The following is a 6,130-nucleotide window of genomic DNA, read 5'->3' as shown; positions in this document are numbered from 1 at the left end:
CTTAATGGAAACAGAAAACTTCATTCAAAATATTTGCATTTTACATTTAAATTAATAATATATTTTAATTTGTTGTGAAACCATAATCCTGTTGATCTTTCTATATGATATATTGATTCATACTTGGGCAAAAATACCTACAGAGCCTAAAGGGTCAGGGAAAATACCCGCCTTTCATTTTTCCCTCTCATATTTTCTGCTTGAAACAATTTCACCCTGCCAAAAACTGAAGGCACCTCCAGAAAAACATCCAGTGAACTGAAGGGTGCCTACTGCAGTCTGTCAGACAAGATAGGCAATACACTAAAGGAATGAATATTTAATGATAGCAATTGAAGCTGAAGGGGGATACTTTTAAGGGTTTTCTATCATTCTCTGTTATGGGATAATCCTGTCCGCAAGGTCAGAAGCCATATTCAGCTCCCGTTTGAGGAGAGTCGAACTTCAGTCAGGAGACTGGCTGAAAATTTTAATATGCTTCAGTACACACTGGTCTTAACATTTTGAGGACTGAAAAGACAAAAACAGATACTGTAACTTGTATGTTTTTTCTCCAAGTCTAGGTCCCCACAGACTAATTCACATTCTTGAAAATATGTAAATTAATATTATGAATGAATCTGGATGAGAATCAGTTTTTAATGGTCATCAGTTTAATGACCTTTCAGATAGAAGAGGTTGCCTCTCCTGCTTCTTAAAAAATTCTGAAATCCAGCTGACAGCGGGGCTCAGTGTCGAATGGCAAAAGGGAAGTTATTATTTTTGATAGGTTTTTTGTTCCTGTCCCTGAAGACCACACGAAACCTGGCTACTGTCCTGGGACTTCTAGTTCAAGTTATTGTCTTTGTAGTCCCTGGAGTTAACCTAATAGCCTGGGATCCTGCCTGTAGAAAACATTTGGAGAAAAATGAATTTATGTTGTATTTCCTGCATATTTTTGATAGCTACTTGGCCAGACTAACAGCATCCCTCTTTGTACTATGGGACAGTAATCTTTCAGCTTTTGATGGCCTTTTACAAAAGGAAGTCTGAATAAAAAAGTACACAGTATTTCAAAATGAAGGCCAAGATTTACTCGGAGTAGAACCAAAGTGGAATTTACAGCACAAACGTGGCCTTCCCCTCTGCTGTGTTCTGTGCTACATTTGAACAGGAAAACTGTCAAAAAGGAAACCTTCCACAGCAAACCAACTGCAAACCTGTGGGAGAAACTCAGCAGAGAACCTGGAGGATCTATCTGAGGACAACCAGGCCCAAAGCTCGTATGGGCTGAGGTCTGCTTGGTGGTGGTGGAAAGCCACACACCGCAGGTTGGAAATGCTTTCAGAAAAAAACAGCATTTAAGTACAGAAAAGTACCTGTCTTTTGAGAGACATGCTGATGCTGTGGGCATATTACATCTAACTCCTCATTTGATGCATTTTAAAGCGCATATCCTATGGAAAATAATGCCAAGCCTTACAGCAATGCAACTTAAATTCAAGTCCTATAGCATCATGAGAAATTCAGTAGAAAAAAATGAAAACAGGCAGCAAATGTTTGACCACCACTGTTCCTGCAGAAGACTTCACGCATCAGGCTTACTGCTCGCCCAGAGAAGCAGCCGAAAGATCGTGTCACTGATGCATGTGTGTAGATTTCCTTATCGCCTTCTACAGGTCTTTGAAAGAATTCCAGGTATGAGCTGAATCCAGCCGGGATGCCTGAGGCACTGCGGGCAGGATACAGGACTTGGAGCGTCCTTCTGCCTTCTATAAAAATGAAAACGAAGAGCAACTTCACCAAACAAGACATCACTGCCGTATTTTAATGTTCTTGTGGCTCTGTATTATCAGTAGGCCTTTCTCAGGACTCCCATTTTTTGATGTGATCTACTTCTGTGCATTTACAACATTATTTCAGCAGCGTACCCACAGGCTGCAGAGATGCCCTCCTTCCGCAGGAAGGGAACTTACAGCATTTTTACAAATTAAAACATAGCATGCTATTCAAACTACCTTTCTAAATAAAGAGAAAACTCAAGTTTCAAACCACAGTGCTTTTAGCGAGAGAGATTAAAAACATCTCAGGCTTTGGAGGTTTTGATTTGAAAGCTGTGTTGAGCCTCTTCTACGCCTCAGGCAATCAAAGAGAATTATTTGCATAGCCTACTCCAAGGGCAGCAGTGATTTAACTGTACTTTCATTAGAAAGCCTCTTACCGTGCATGGCACGCGTGGTTGCCCATGTGGAAGCATTTGCATGGTAACAACTTGCAGCAGCGTTGAGTTCTCGCTTCACAACAGCAAGCTGTACAGCAGCGTGGGCTTGAATGCATCTAATGTGAGAAACAAGCCCGCAGGCGAGGTCTTGCTGTTTTCTGGATACTTCTCGTTTTGTTGGACAACTGAAAAAGGAATTAAACTAGCCTTGTGCACAAACCTAAAAAAATAAAAAAAATAATTAAAAGGAAGATTTTTTTTTCTTTTGTTTGTTCTTCTTCTTCTTCTTCTTCTTCTTCTTTTTTTTTTTTTGGCAAACGAACCCAGAATGCTTGAATCAGAAGCTCTGCACTCTTTTTAAAAGTCACACTTCCTTTTCCAACATCATGGGAGTCAGGAGCTTCACCGTCAGCATAGGACGGATAGGTTTCCACAGCTTTCAGCAGGGAGCTGCTCAAGCTTTGCTCCAGCAGAGCCATCTGCAGAGGTCGCTCCATTGCACCCCAGTGCCCATCCCAGCCAGGCGTGCACACCAGGCAATGCCAGCATCCAGGTTGGGCACTGCCCGAGAAACCTCCTCCGTCCCTGAGATGAAATGTGGTGGCACTTCAAAGACTACGGAAGTACGTAGAATTGGAGTTGCTGCTTTAGAAGCTGTTTCACTGTGTGCTTCCTAAAGACATGAAATTAAATTCTTGAGGGGACTAATAGAAACCATGGCTAATTTCTTTTTTAAAGAGTTCACTCTAATGCTTACAAATCATGAACACCTCAAAGTATAGTAGCACAGAGAAGGTCTTAAAAGCACTAACAGAAACTAAAATTAATTTACTTTTAACGCTTTCCTCAAACTACTATTTTATTAATGCACTAGTGGTTATTTTCATCTGCTTCTCCTCAAAAAAATCTGATTACAGTTATCAGTTAATTTAATGTATTTTTTGTAACATTATTTAGAACCCCCTTGATATATTTGCCAACGAATTTACAAGAATTATTGCATTGTAAAAATATTCAGAAACTCTGGATGCAATTGATTCCTGTAAAACAAAGCATCTTACAGGAAAATAAGTTACCTGTAGTTAGCCCTTTAATAATTACTGACCTGTACCAAAGCTATTTCCACATACATCTTTTTTTTTTTTTTTTTAAAACACAACTATTAATCTGGAAAGTGTTTTTTTTTAATTAAATATCTACAATTTTCTCCTCTGTGCATGTATTCTGGATTTTTTGAGCTCTAAGGAAAAGCAGCAAACTCTGATACGTAGGATTTCTCTTTCTCATCCAACCCAATCAAAGCTTTTGAGCAACTGGCTTAGCATGTGGGCAAAAATGCTGTGGGTGACGCCTGCTACAACTCAGGTAGCATTTTTTGGGATGTATATGTGTGACACAGTAATCTGTTTCTGTGGTGAGGATATGTATTTATCATTGATTGCAACAGTAGACAAACTGGATGCGTCACTACAGACACAGCTCTAGGGTTTGTCTCAAATGGGGAGGAGGATGCTGTTAATTCTGAGGTAGCTTTTAAACTCACCTTTCAAGTAAATAAGCTCAAGATAACTCAGGTTGTGCCTGCCCTACTTTGCTTTCTCTTCATGTTTTTCTCAAAGACAGGAGAGAGGAAAAAAAAGGAGTGAATCTTTCTGGTATTACCCGGTGACAAAAGAACAAACCCAGAAATTAACAGAAGTGATGTGTGCGAATGAGTCCCAATGGGCACGCTGCCTTACAGATGCATGAGTTCTCCCACCCATCACAGCTGTCATATTATTTCTAAAATAAAACATTCTGTGGGCTAAGAAATAGGATGCTGAAAAAAGGACTGAATGGAAAGAAATGGTCTTTCTCATCACGGCTATTATTTGATCATCTTGACATCAAATGAAATACCAAATTACACCCTCCTTTGTAGAAATTACAGCAAATCCTCTTATATTTGCATCGTGAAATTCGAGCCTCTCTCTTCCTTCAGACTGCCTTTTCATTCTCTGCTGTATTCTTGCTCTGTCCCGGACATCTTTCTGATTTCTGTTTGCTAAGAATCTGGCTTAGCTCTGCCTGGCTGTCACATTAGAGACCTAAAATGGGTCAGGCAAGCTGAATTTGGTACAAGTTTTGCAGGTTGTGGAGTGTCTAAAAAGATCTGTTTTACATCATTTTGTGTAGGCATTTTTCACACTATGGAAGAAACCATCCTTCTTCAAGATGAGACCCAATTCAATAAATGAAAGCCATGTTTTGTCTGTTCTGTTCTTTTGTCACTCCACCTTCTTTGCAAACTATGCTGAACTCATTCTTATTTTGATGAGTAGGCTCTGTCTTAACTGTTGCCACAATGGCTTCAGCACATCTCATCTGTCCTTTCTCAGATTTCTGCACAAAGGAGAGCTTTAGTACAGCTGAGCTGTATTTGCAAGAGGTAAACTGTGGCTATTATTTAGATTGTTGACCTCTGGGAAGAGCATTTAGAAACATGGGACTTTAAAGCTTTTTTTTAAAGAAAAAAAAAATTGTATTTTTGGAAAATAAAACTGAGCTCTTGCTTTTCTGCTCTTCTCAGTCATAGCACTCCTTTGGTAGTTTATTTCCCCCAAGCTCTGTTCCTGCTACCTACCCCACATGGACATGTGAATGAATCAGGTTTGACATATCTGGCTCTTCCAGATTTAGAGCACTGGAAGAAAGCTGTCATGCTGCATTTGACTACCCTCTATGTGTGTGTGCCACGATCCCCCAGGGCTTACGCCTCCATCAAGTGGTCTGTCACCTTGCCAATTATTTTCCCAGATTCTTTTCAACAACCCCACCTGCTTTTTTGTCAGGTAACTTCTTCCATGCCTTACACACTGCTGAACAAACCTACTGCCCTAGACCTGTTCTGAACTTCCTTAACTAACACACAACAGTCTGGCAGTGGTCCCACATCACCTCATTCCATTCAGTAATCACCAGCCTCTTCTGCAGCCTCATTTTCTGGATTTACAATGGTAAAACATGTGCATCTCACAGCCACAGAGCTCTCAGCGTGGGTAGGTCTACTAGTCACTGTGGCCTCTCTCAGTGTACCAGGAGACTACCTTGCAGGTCATGGTCCAGGCTACAGAGAAGACACTTCAACCAGGTGAGTCTTCAGTACAGCATCTGTTCAGCTGCTCTGGGGGAGCTGTATGTGGAGCTACATGACCAGGCAGTAACAGTCAAGCTCTTCAGTGCTTCAGATAATGCCAGAATTGCCTTCTGTGCTTCACAGCAGCTTCCAAAAGCTCTTGCCAAGCCAGGAATGAGAGCTAAGGGTTTGTGCTGGCATCCATTTTGAGAAAGTTATCTGGAAAAGAGCACGGGAGCCAGATAGTTTATGAAAGCTTTTTTTTTACCCTGGGTTTGAATTTCCTGGGTTCCTGAAAATGCTCGTGCATCACAGCTCATGGGAGCCAACCCAGATGCTCTGGGGTGGTTAACCGAAGGGTAGTAACTGCAACGAGACACAGCCCAAGAACAGATGCGTGCCACAACCTACACCTGATTCAACATGATGAACACAGATATACTGTCCAGCTGACACAGAGATAACACAGGCTTAATTATCCACAGCTTGATTATCCAGTGTTGACACGGTTTTTATGACTAAGTCACCCCTGAGACATTCAGAATCTGGAAATCCCAACCACAGATAAAAATTTCCTTGCAGCTACATAAAATCACAGTATTTTTCTGACAAACTTTGGCTGAGAGTTTTGAGCATTTTTAACTTATCAGGCTTGCAGTGCATTTTACAAGGAGAGCGAAGACTTAGGGCATAAATCACTGACTTAAAGGAAAACAACTGTGTAACAATATTACAAGACATACAGAACAGGATGCACTTGGATTCCAGTTTCTGTTCATTGGCTCACCAGAGAGAAGGATCATAAATCAGAAATA

The 6,130-nt window shown here is 40.8% G+C and overlaps 1 long non-coding RNA gene across 1 annotated transcript; it reads right to left on the bottom strand.

The window, feature by feature from the left end:
• On the bottom strand, positions 1 to 4,793 carry LOC110393400. The gene is made up of 2 exons (XR_002434995.1): positions 2,201 to 4,793; positions 1 to 1,751 (listed from the first exon to the last, which is right to left on the bottom strand). It is a non-coding gene; the product is annotated as an uncharacterized LOC110393400 (long non-coding RNA).

This window comes from Numida meleagris, chromosome 2 (assembly GCF_002078875.1).
Source record: "Numida meleagris isolate 19003 breed g44 Domestic line chromosome 2, NumMel1.0, whole genome shotgun sequence".
In the NCBI taxonomy this organism is placed as follows: domain Eukaryota; kingdom Metazoa; phylum Chordata; class Aves; order Galliformes; family Numididae; genus Numida; species Numida meleagris.
The sequence above is the reverse complement of the archived record's forward strand: the minus strand, read 5'-3'. Positions and strand labels throughout refer to the sequence as shown.